Source organism: Vulpes vulpes, chromosome 12 (genome assembly GCF_048418805.1).
Source record: "Vulpes vulpes isolate BD-2025 chromosome 12, VulVul3, whole genome shotgun sequence".
Lineage (NCBI taxonomy): Eukaryota > Metazoa > Chordata > Mammalia > Carnivora > Canidae > Vulpes > Vulpes vulpes.
In genome coordinates, this window is record NC_132791.1 from 113148717 (window position 1) to 113161923 (window position 13207).

The following is a 13207-nucleotide window of genomic DNA, read 5'->3' on the forward strand; positions in this document are numbered from 1 at the left end:
GGCACTGAGAAGGACCTTGTCTGGTCAATGAAAAGAAGAAAAAGACGTCTGCAGCCATGGCAATGGAGTAGGGATTACTTTGATCTGGAAAATAGGTTGCTTTTTTTTTTTCCTTCAGTGCTTTTTCTCAGGCAGCCAAGAGATGCTATTGAGCTTGATGAGTGAGGCCTTTCAGAATGAAGGGGCACCTCAGAGGAGAATTGAATGACTGCTTTCATGGACAGCTACTTTAATAGTCTCATGTTTGAAAAATATGCAATTAAAGGAAGTACTATGACAAATAGCCCCTATTTGTGGCTTTAAAAATACTATCGATTAACTGAAAAATGAGAGAGAGGTGTGCAAGATTATTATGTGAAGTGTAAACTGCAGATCGCAGGAGGGAAACACATGCATACACAGACACACGACCTATATACAACACCCGAGGAGGTAGAGGGAGGACGCATGTCATGAATCCTAAGCTCTTTATTCCTTTCCATATAAAAAAACGACTTGCAGCGAAAAGTCTTGCTCACCAGAGTTTTTCATCACTTTCTGCATGTCAGTACTGTTAATAAAACTGAGAGGGTTATTGGTTAAGATTCAATTTCTTATAAAGTTAATCTGCAGCGGTTGGGGGCCTTCATGTGTGAGAATGATGCTTTTTAGTGAGTGCTCTTTGGGCATTTTAAGTGAAACAATGGAGATCCTGGCAGTTTGATCTTGCATTTTGCACGGATGTGACCCCTACCTTGCAGCCCCCTGCCAATCCCTTTCCATCCCGCCACCTGCCTGCCAGCGATGTCCTCGCTCCTCTCAGATCTTGCCCTGTGTTAATTGGGACATATTCAGCAAACAAGTGCATGTATGTCTTTAGTAAAGGATAAAGGAAGACTTGGTCCCTCCCCAAATAGATGAAACATCTCTGGCTATTCTTTTAAGAGATTTCCAAAATCTCTGTCCAGGTAACCTGCCTCGTTGTCATGGCAACAGCAGGATGGTTCCTGTCTCTTTCTCCTTTTTCTTTGCCTTCATGGATTTATTTAACACTTTTGTAACTGACATATAACTGATAGGTAACCTCTATTTAAGGATATTTCTGCACACTGGTAGAAAATAAGAAGACTGAAGTTGTCTAAAAGCTTTGTTAGTCCCCAGATTGTGTACAAATTTGCAGATGCAGATGAAACAAGCTTTTTCACTTTTTAGGCTACAATTTGATCAGCATTTATGATGAGCTAGGCACTGCGCTATGTCTTTTGTCCCTATTTAATCCTCAAAACCAAGTTTGCATGCAAGCACTATTCCTGTGCCCATTTTACAGATGGGAAGCTAAACCATTGAAAAGCTGAGTAATTTTCCTAATGTCACATAGCTCACTGGTAGCTGGGCTCAGGGACAAATCCAGTCTCCAAGGCTCCAAGCGTGGTTGTGTCACAGGTATTTGAGACAGTCTTTTCAGATGTCACTTCCTGTTTTACCACACAAGAAAATAGAGCTGAGAATCCAGGCATTTTTAGCAGGAATGGTTCATGTCAGACCTAAGTAAGTGTGTCTTCATAGAAAACGATTTGGCATTGAAATGGGAGGCTAAGGGAGTTGTGGTATCTTCTTAGGAGTCTGACAATACAGCAAATTCCTTTCTGGGAGCAGAGAGATGAACTAGAATAGCTCTTGGGATCTTTCTGGATCTTTTCATTCCACGGGGCTGCGGCAGGGTCAGGGATCTGCTGGCTGATGCACAACAGGGAGGACCCCCTGGCCACTGGGTGGGCGGGCAGGGTGGACACAGCGAAGCACAGTTCTTGGGGACCCCAGATCACCAGGGGCCTCCCAACGGCACAAACTCCCCTCAGGGATGGGTTGGCCACCCCAGGGCTGAGCTGTTATGCCATGCCTTAATCAGAAAGTGGCTAAATGTCCATCTCAAAGTAACCAGAGCCTCATCTGGAACTGTCAGAGCCCTGTAGAAAGCTCCTTCAGCTTCTCTACATAGGTTGCTTGAGCTCCTCACGTGTCCTTTATGTGTGGGGCCTTTGACGAGCTGGACCATCCTTCCTCTCCCTCTTCAGTGACTAACCTCCCTGAGAGGAAGTCTGGAACCCTGCTTAAGGGTGTGGTCTCTAGGATCCAGCCTTCCTACATTTCAGTCTCCCTTCTCCCACTGACTAGGAACCCTGGGCTAATTATTCTTCAGCTCCATTTTTCTTTTTTTTTTTTTAAGATTCCATTTATTTATTCATGAGAGTCAGAGAGAGAGAGAGAGAGAGAGAGAGAGAGAGGCAGAGACACAGGCAGAGGGCGAAGCAGGCTCCATGCAGGGAGTCGGATGTGGGACTTGATCCGGGTCTCCAGGATCACGCCCTGGGCTGTAGGCAGGCACTAAACCACTGAGCCACCCAGGGATCCCCAGCCCCACTTTTCTTGCCAGTAAAATGGAATAATAATAGCATCTTTCTCATAGAGTTATTGAGAGGATTCCGTGAGGTGACACATTCAAGTGCTAGAGGAGAGGGTAATAAGTATTTCTTTTTGTTATCATCACACAATCCTCAAATATTCAGCCTAAATACCAAGCTTGACAAATAATCTTCGTGTAGCCCCACAGGTTGGGGTGGCTGCTGCTACTCTGTGCTTCTCTAGTACCTGTGCTGCCTTTGCCTGACATATTTGCTTGTTTGTCTGGGTTCCCAGTCAATGGGAGAGGTTGGTGTTTGCCTAGAGTAGCATCCAGAATGGGAAAGCCATCCTGGACTCAAGTAGGGCAAATGGAAGTTTTGTTAATGTCTGCAAGTCATTGTTGAAGAGGTGTTCTGTTAACCTAGTACAGTCTTAGGCATTGGCAGAGAGAGAGAGTGAGAGTGAGAGCGAGAGAGAGGACATATATTACACAATTGGTGCCTTCATAGAAGAGCGAAGCTGGAGGACACATCTAAGATGTGATTGACAAATTAATGCAACAATAGAGAGTGATCAGTATGAAATGGGATTTTTGTTAGAGAGACATATGCCAAAGCCAAGACTTTTGGTGAGTTTGACAAGATGCAAAGGATTCAGTAAATAAGAGGAGACTAATTCAGGAAGGAAGAACAGCAGTAAAGCCTTGACCTGAAAGACACCCAGTGAGCAGATGTGGGTTGGGGAGGAGGGCGTGAAGGCTGCACTGGAAGGTGTTGGGTTAAGAATTCGCAGCTCAGGACACCTGGGTGGCTCAGCAGTTGAGCGCCTGCCTTTAACTCAGGGCATGATCCTGGAGTCCTGGGATTGAGTCCCACATCGGGCTCCTTGCAGGGAGCCTATTTCTCTCTCTGCCTCTCTCCCTGTGTCTCTCATGAATAAATAAAATATTTTAAAAAAAAGAATTTGCAGCTCTCTAGGAGATCATATAAACAGTAGTTACAAGCATGGACTTTTTCTCCCCAGTTATATTGAGAAATAATTGACATTTATCACTCTAAGTTTAAGACATAAAGTAGGTTGGTTTGATTTCCATATATGTGAAATGAGTCCCACAATAGGTTCAGCCAACATTCATTGTATCTCATATAGATACAATAAAAAGAAAAGAAGAAGAGAAAAGGAAAAACATTCTTTGTGATGCAAACTCTTTATCAACTTTCCTATGGTCACACAGTAGTGCTAGCTATACTTATCACATCATGCATCACATCCTTAGGGTTTATTCGTCTGAAGACTAGACATTTGTATCTTCTGACCACCTTCCTCCATTCCTGTCTCTTTCCTCCAGCCCTTTATCTCTGGTAACTATAAATCAGACCTATTTTCCTCTGGCTTTGGTTTTGTTTTTCAGATTCTATGTGTGAGATCATCTAGTATTTGCCTTTGTCTAACTTGTTTCACTTACCGTAATGCCTTCAAGTCCTGTCCATGTTGTTGCAAATGGTAGGATTTCCTTCCTTTTTTAAATAGCTTAATAATATTCCACTGTATACCACAGCTTTTGTATCTGTTCATCCATTGATGGACTGACTTCAGTTGTTTCTATGTGTTGGCTGTTGTAAATAATGTTGCTATGACCATGGCAGGGAAGATACGGTTTCAAGTTAGTGTTTTCCTTTGCTTTGTTTTTTTTTTTTTTTAATGTTTTTGTATATTTTTTTTTATTGGAGTTCGATTTGCCAACATATAGTATAACACCCAGTGCTCATCCCATTAAGTGCCCTCCATAGTCCCTATCCCCCCGCCCCCTTCTGCAACCCTTTGTTTGTATCCCAGAGTTAGGAGTCTCTTATGGTTTGTCTCCCTCTCTAATTTTTCCCCACTCAGTTTCCCTCTTTCATTTCCTTTGAATATATTCCCAGAATTGGAATTGTTGGATCATATTAATCTTTTGTGTGTTCCCCATACTGTTTTCCATAATGACTGTACCAATTTACATTCCCACCACTGGTGCTCAACTGTTCCCTTTTTTCCATATCTGTGCCAGCATTTTTTTTAATCTCTTGTCTTTTTTGGTGATGGCTGTTCTAACATGTGTGAGGTGGAGCTCTCATGGGTTTTTGTATCACTCTAAGGATTAGTGATATTGAGCAGCATGTCACGTACCTGTTGCCCTTTCATATATTTTCTTTGGAGAAATGTCTATTTAGGTCCTTTGCTTATGATTGAGTTACTATCATTATTATATTTTGCTATTGAGTTCTATGAGTTCTTTATATGTTTTAGATATTAACTCGTTACCAGATATATGGTTTACAAATACTACGTCTCATTCTACAGATTGTCTTTTCACTCTGTTGATGGTTTCTTTTGCTGTGAAGAAGCTTTTTAATTTGATGTAGTCCTACTTGTTTATTTTTTATTCTGTTGCTTGTGCTTTGGGTGTCATATTCAAAAAATCATTACCAAGACCAATGATCAGGAGCTTTACTCTTATGTTTTTCTTCTAGGAGTTTCATGGCTTCAGGTCTTACATTTAAGTCTTTAATCCAGTTCAAATTAGTTTTTGTGAGTAGTGTAAGATATAGGTCCAGTTTCATTTTTTTTTTTACATGTAAATATCCAATTATCCCAGTACCATTTATTGAAGAAACTGTCTTTCCTCTGCTGAGTTTTCTTGGCTCCTTTGTCAAACATCAGTTGACGGATATGCTTGGGTTTGTTTCTGGGCTCTCAGTTCTGTTCTATTGGTCTATGTGTTTATTTTTAAGCCAGTACCACACTGTTTTGATGACTATAACTTTATAGTATAATTTGAAATCAGGAAGTGTGATACCTCCTGCTTTGTTCTTCTTTTTCAGGATTTCTTTAGTTATTTTGGGATCTTTTGTGGTTACAATATAAATTTTAGGAGCGTTTTTCCTATTTATGTAAAAAAATGCCATTGGAATCTTGAGTTTGCATTGAATCTATAGATGACTTTTGGTAGTATTGACGATTTAACAATGTTAATTCTTCCAATCCATGAACATAGGTTATTTTTCCACTTATATGTGATTTCTTCAATTTCTTTCATCAGTGTCTTATAGTTTTTAATATAGAGATTTTTTACCTCCTTAGTCAAACTTATTACCAAATATTTTATTGTTTTGGGTGCTATTGTAAATGGAATTAATTTCTGTTTCAGAAATTTCATTGTTACTGTATAGAAACACTACTGATTTTTATAAGTTAATTTTGTATGCTGAAACTACTGAATTAATTGATTAGCTCTAACAGTTTTGGGGTAAGTCTTTAGAATTTTCTATATAAAATTACATCATCTGCAAATCGAGGTAAATACTTATTCCTTAAGAGGTACTTATTCCTTTAAAATTCTGATTCCTTTTATTTCTTTTTCTTGCCTTATTTCTCTAGTTAGGACTTCCAGCAATATATTGAATAGGATTGGTGAAAGTGGGCATCCTTGTCTTGTTTCTGATCTTAGAGGAAAAACTTTCAGCTTTTCACCATTGAGGATGATGTTAACTTGGGCTTGTCATATATAGCCTTTATTATGTTGAGATTGTTCCTTCTATGCATAATTTAAGAGTTTTTTTTTTTATCGTGAATGCATGTTGGATTTTGTTAAATTCTTTTCTGCATCTATTGAGAGGACCATATGGTTTTTATCATTTATTCTATTAATGTGATGTATTACATTGATCTGTGTATGTTGAACCATGCTTGCAACCCAGGGATAAGTCTCACTTGATCATGGGAAATGATCCTTTTAGTGTACTGCTGAATTCAGTTTTCTGGTATTTTATTTAAAATTTTTGAGTCTAGGGGATCCCTGGGCGGCTCAGCAGTTTAGTGCTTGCCTTTAGCCCAGGGACTCCAGGATCGAGTCCCATGTCAGGCTTCTTTCATGGAGTCTGCTTCTCCCTCTGCCTGTGTCTCTGCCTCTCTCTCTCTCTCTCTCTCTGCCTCTCATGAATAAATAAATAAAATCTTTAAAAATTTTTCACATCTATATTCATCAGGGATATTGGCCTGTATTTTTCTTTTCTAGTAGTGTCCTTTTCTGGTTTTGGTGTCAAGATAATGCTGGCCTTCTAAAGTAAGTTTGGGAATATCTCCTCTTCTTCAGTTTTTTGGGGAAGAGTTTGAAAAGGATTGGTACTAATTATTCTTCAAATGTTCAGAAAACTTCATCAGTGAATCCATCTGGTCTTGGGCTTTTCTTCACTGGGAGACTTTGGAATACTGATTCAAATTTATCACCAGTAATTGGGCTATTCAGATTTTATATTTATTTTTGATTCAGTCTTGGTAAGTTGTATATTTCTAAGCATTTTTCCATTTCTTCTGGGTTGCCCAGTTTGTTGGAGTATAATTGTTTATCCTTCTTATGATCCTTCAAATTACTGTAACATTTATTGTAATGTTTCTTTTTTCATTTATAATTTCATTGATTTAGGTTTTTTCTCTCTTTTCCTTAGCTAAGGGTTTGTCAATTTTGTTTATCTTTTGTTTTGTTTAACTCTTAGTTTGGTTAATTTTTTCTGTTTTTTTTTCTGTTCTCTGTTTCATTTATCTTAAGCGTGGGTTTTATAGTAAGAATAGCCAGGTTTTGAATGTTTGCTCAGCCGCCTGCTGGGGAGGTGACATTGGGCAAAAAAACTTAACTTATTAAGCTTCAGTCATCTTTCCTGTAAATTGGGAGTAAGAGTATCTCACTCATATACTATACATCTGAAACAAATATCACATTATATGCCAAGCATACTTCAATTAAAAAAAAAAAAGACCAGAATCAGGACTAGAGTGTGTCCATCAGGTTTATTTGTAAAAAGACAAACCTAAAGCCCAAAAATAACAAAGAAAAGATGTCACATGAAAAAACTGAGCAAGGGCTTGACTTATCCCCATTAGACTATTAAAAAAACACAATTGGTTAAAAATACAGAAAAGGCTCAGGTGAAATAAGTCTTCCTTTGCTTCATATAAAACATACATTTTTTTGTTGTTGTTGTTTAAAAAGAGAGTATCTCCCTAGTAAGAGGTTCTGGACAGAATTCAATGAGAGGAGGCATGAATGAATTGAAGACTCACATAGTGAGTGCTCAGCTATTACTTGCTTTGTTACCAAAGCAAGTTTCTTGATTCTGAAGATTGATGAGACATGTTCTATTTCCAGGTCCACTAAGGGAGAGTTTTATCTATTCTGCTTGTTTAAGTTATCCCAATTTTAGAATTGATTGGTCGGTCATGCATGCAGATACATGGATTGAAGTTAAAATTTGCCAAAGGATTATTGTATTTCAGTAATCTTGTAAAGTAGGCTGAGGAAACATGGTTATTCCCATTTTCTAGCTGAGGCGACTGATGCATTGAAATGTTGGAAGAAATTTGCCAGGGTTATGCAGTTAGTGGGTAGGGATGTCATTAACACACTTAGGACTTCTGACACCAGAACTTTGTCCCTCTCATACCAAATGGGTGTGTGTTCATGGTGACTGGCTTTGATGAAACCAAAGTCCTCTTCTCTGGTGTCTGCTATATCCTTGTAAAATTTCAAAAACAATTTGAAATTATGTTTGAATCATAATTTTCAAACTTGTGAAAGCAAGAATGGATAAAGGCATTTCAAGAGCAACGATTTTGCAACATCAACTCTAAGGGACTATTGAAAGAAGAATGTAAAGAAAGAAATCAATTCCTTAGTTACAAGCCTCAAAAGGACCAAAAATGTATCATACCAGTTAGATAGAACCAAAAGGAACCGTGTGCTTATTGCCTCTACATAGACCATCAGCATTATTATGTATGCCATGTATATTATGGGTCACCGTAGAGATTTTTGTTTATTTTGAGATTATGAGGTCGTTGCTATCACATGTCGGAGTTTTGCTTTGGAGTATTTGGCTCCACTAAGTGATGCTGGCAGAAGACCTCATCACCCTTGCCTACTTTAGCAGGAATATCTCCCAGTGACCAGAAGAAGACCTCTTTAGGAGAGAGTTGACAGCTGCTGGTAGTGTAAATCCCCTCTCAGGTACTACAAGAGCAACTGAATGCTTTGTCCAGCCTGGAAACTAAGTACATCCTGTGTTTGAAATGACTTCTTTGGAGCCTGCTGGACACTTTTTAAAAAGTCTCATTTCTGGAATTCGTGTGGTGATAGACTACTTTCACTTTGTCTTGAGGCAAATAAAATAACAGATCTGAAGCCACAAGTATGCTTAGCTTCTGATGGTCTCTGGAATGCAAACATATGTAACAATCATACCTATCATTGTTCTTCTAAGATATTTGATAATTTGATACATGGGTGGCATTATGGAGGCACTGGTTTTTCTGTTTGTTTGTTTTTAAATCCAAGAACCATTAGTCTTTGTTAAGAGGCAAATTTCACAAATGAAATCAACAATCTAGTTAGGACATTGCTGCTTATTATACTGCATGACTGAGCCATCTGTCTCAAACTGTAAATTTGGGAATTTCTTTTAGATTTGTTGTGGGGAAAGGATGGTACTTCTTGGCAAAATTTCCAAACGCATGGTATAAGGTGATATAATGATAAAATGTTGGAATGGGACAAGATCACAAACTAGCAGAGAGCACTGAGGTCCTGATTGTTTTCTACTGAAGAATACTTTATATAAATACATATATAAATACAGAATCATAATCCAACTTGAGAAGGAACCTTTGCTATTACTGTAGGACTTAACAAATTCCATATATGGTATAACAGTGATGGCTATGCTTTTATATTTCTTTATAGTTTTCATAAAACTATAAGTATGGGGGGGTTTCATTCAATGATGGTTTTTCATCTTATATATGAAGTCAACTTTGCATTTGAAGACTTTGATTAGTAAACTTATCCACACACTTCCCTACACATCTGGGAGAACTGTAATATTGGTGCCCTGAGTCCTCTGTGCCACTCCAGGTTTTATGGTGTTGTCTGTATATGTACACATACTACATTCTTCAAGCATGTTGCAAGGCTGGCTACCATTAGATATTCCCAACTCACCTCTTCAAGTTGATACAATTGTATAACATATTTTAAAGGATACAAGATTGATTTACACTTTAACTGAAAAAAGGGATAGGCAAATGAATAATTCTGTGAAGAACTGGAGAAACTCATAAGCAGTAAGAATGATTTTTCTGTACATAAGGGGTGGTGAAAAAACTGCGCTATTGTATAAGAAGGCAATTCATCCCTACATTGGCTGAGCCATTTGCATGCAATTGAGTGAATTCAAATGACAGTGTTAATAGATGCCTTATGTGTTATTGTATAATTGGTAATGACATTGGAAATACTGTCAATGAGTGTAATATATTCCAAGCAATTCAGCTTATCCTACCAAAGATTGTTTCTCCATGGAAATAGACGAATCTTTGTCAATGACCCATGTTATTTTGTGGAACTTTTGAATATGCTCAGAGTAGGCACTCAAGATAAATTTTTGAAGCAGACTTCTGCAGACTCTCACAAAATGGTTCAAGTTGCAAAGACTCTTAATTCCATTGCAAAATCCTGCTGAAAAGTCACAGCATTGAGTTTGTGTATTAGTTTTCTATTGTTGCACTTACTCAAGCTGTGAAATTTTCATTTAGAGTAAGAATACTTTTTAGAGCAAAGCATCATTATGTCCCAGGAAGAAATTATTGTTAAAGTTAACATATTTTAGATTACTTTAGGGAACTAGATCCTTTAGGCAATTATTTAATTCCAAAGGGGTGCCCTGGAGAATTCCAACATCTACATGTGGATAAGTATATTGGTGCTAATTAGTCATAAATGAACATGACGTTTACTTATGTCTTACTGAGATCCTCTTTATGTGTTATGGTTTAAACCCATGTGCCCCTGACATGGACAAGGTAGCAGCCATTTTTTTTCCCTGAATAAGAATATTAATCAACTCTACCTTTAAAACACATCTCTAAACAAAAGGTTGTTTCTCTATTTCCACTCTATTGCCCTACCACTCACCACTATTTCTCATCTGGGCTACCATGTGAATACTGGAATACTAGCTGGACTTCTAACTTGTTGCATTGCATCTGCTCTTACCACTTCAAAATCAATTCTTTACATTGTAGCTAGAGTCACATTTTTAAAAGGCATGGCAAATCATGCCTCTTTTCTGCTTAGAATTTTCCCATCATGCTTAGAATAAAGTTCAAATTCCTTACTTTGGCCTACTAGGCTCCATCGTATTCATGTGTTTGATTAGGGCCTAGTTATATCAAGTCTGCAATGTCCCACTTCAGAATGGGAAGCTTGCTAGAGTCTTAGTTACCAGCTGGCTGGGAGAGGGTAGATCAGGTCTAGGAGAATAAACACAGCTGTAGGAATGTATCAAATCACAATATCAAGGGGCATGGCAGATTTGGGTCCAACGCAGGCTGGATTCAGTATTCTTAGGGGGTCAATCTGGGAGCAGGGTATTATAATAGAGCTTTTGGATTTGGTGACAACAGTCCCCAGGCTGATGATTCCAGGCACATTAGGTCAGAGCAGTACTTTGCAGGCTCTAGCCTCCTCCGCTCCCACCCCTTGTGACAGCTAGCAAATCACCTGTGTTCAGAATAGGACTTCAGTCCAGGAGAGAACTGGTTTATATTCTGGAATCTAGTGGTTGGGAAACAGGGAGGAGGAAGGAAGGCAACATCTTGGTAGAGTGAAGTATACTCATGGCCGTATAAGCCCTTATGGGCCACATCTGCTCTGGAGCTTCACAGGATTCATATTAATTCAGAGTCAGGCAGGAAATTCCCTGTGCTTGATTGTTTTCAACACCTGTAGCTGAATGGGGGCCTTTGGAATCCAGGGCCTGTTTTGAGCCTCAGATCATTCTCTTTCCCTCTGAGTGGGGACCCACTTGCCTCTTTCATTGTGGACTGTGTTGCCATAGTGTTCAGTCAATACTTATTCAGTGGAGACGGCCCTAGTCAGAAAAGAGTTTTTAAAATTAAAAGCTGTGCTGGGTGTCTGGGTGGTTCAGTCGGTTAAGCATCTGCCTTCATCTCAGGTCATGATCCCAGGGTCCTGGGATAAAGCCCTGCATCAGACTCCCTGTGACTCTGCTTCTCCCTCTCCTGCCCCCTCACTTGTGCTCTCTCTCTCACACATGCTCTTTCTCTCACGTGTTCTCTCTCTCTCCTCCAAAATAAATAAATAAATAAAACAAAATAAATAAGTAAAAAATAAACATTAAATTAAATTAAATTAAATTAAATTAAATTAAATTAAAAACTGTGCTGAACTACAACTGTCTCTTCATCCATGCATCATGCTGGTCTTTACAGAGAAACACTTGTTTGGTTTAGTTTAGTTTAATTTTATTTATTTTATTTTGTGGCTAAGGCTGAAGTACTTCCCCAGGGTTCAATGTCTGGTGAAGATGTGTGACAAGCCTTTGATGGTGACAACGGAGTCTACATTTTCCTTTGAGCTTAATATGGTCTTTTCCATAGTTTCCTTAAGCATCTTTAGATTGGCCTACACAATCACTTCTTCACATTTATGTTACTTTCTCTATGTTTCCTTCATAAGCAATATTAATCATTTTTTTTAATTAATTTTTATTGGTGTTCAATTTACCAACATACAAAAAAACACCCAGTGCTCCTCAAGTGTCCTTAGGATTTGCCTCCAGCACCCTTATTAGATCCTTCCCCTCCTAGTTTCTCTGTCTGTTCCTGTTTTTCTTGCTGACATTTGGTAATGCTTCCTCTACATTTTGATTCTCTGTTTTCTGCTTAAAAAGAAATCAAGCCTCTCAAAACTCTGAGCACCAAAGATAATTCATTTAATTTCCAACATTTAATTTCCTGGTGGAAAGAAATGCATGTGTATTCCCTGGGAGGGTGCATCAGATATTCTTCAAGAGACGGTCCCTGTTGTTCTGGAGGTGGACATCAGAGTTGTACATAGAAGGAGGTAAAATATAGCTCATCTTTGAGAATCGAGAGTTTTAATGTCTTAAGCTTCTTTCATCTGAAAAATAGAGGTACAGGCAAAGAAGGGAAAGAGAATTGAATTATTTCAATGGGAACATTTTCAGTTATCAGCAATAAAGAAAATATTTAAACCGCCAATGAGTCATTAGAGTAGGTTACCTGTTGTGTATGCAAAGTTCTTGGAAATGACTGAGAAAAAGAAGAGACAGTTACCTGCTTAACTGGTTTTGGCAGTGTGCTGCCTTGCAAGCAGGTAGATTGGGATGCACTGGAGATAGAACAAAGAACAGCTAACAGGATATGGGAAGTCATAGGGCACCTTCCACAGGTAGATGTGGGGCCATACTAAACATATTCTAGACCAGGACAAACAGATACTCTCATCCTCCTCATCTCCTTCACCCCTGTATCCAGCATATACAGACTTGGAATTATAGGTTTAATTAGTTTTAATTAATTTCAACAGCTCCATGTGGCTAGGGGCTGCTGAATTGGATAGGACAGGATACTAGGGGAACATACTACCCAGAACAGAGAGGTAATCAACAAATGCCCATTGGCTGACAGAATAAATGAAAGAACAAATGAAAATAATGAATAAACAATGGAAAAATAAATGTGTGTCTACTTGCCTCACAGCGTCGCTATGAGGATCGAGGGGCTTAATATGCATCTAAGAAATTTAACACATTTGAAGCTGCCATTCTAGAGGAAGGTGGTATTTGGAAATGCACTACTTAAAAATTTGCACAGAAGTGAATATAATTTTTGGCTGGAAATGTATTAAAATGTAGAATATACTTTGTTACCTTCTTAAAACTTAACTTGGATTTCAGGTATATCATGAGTT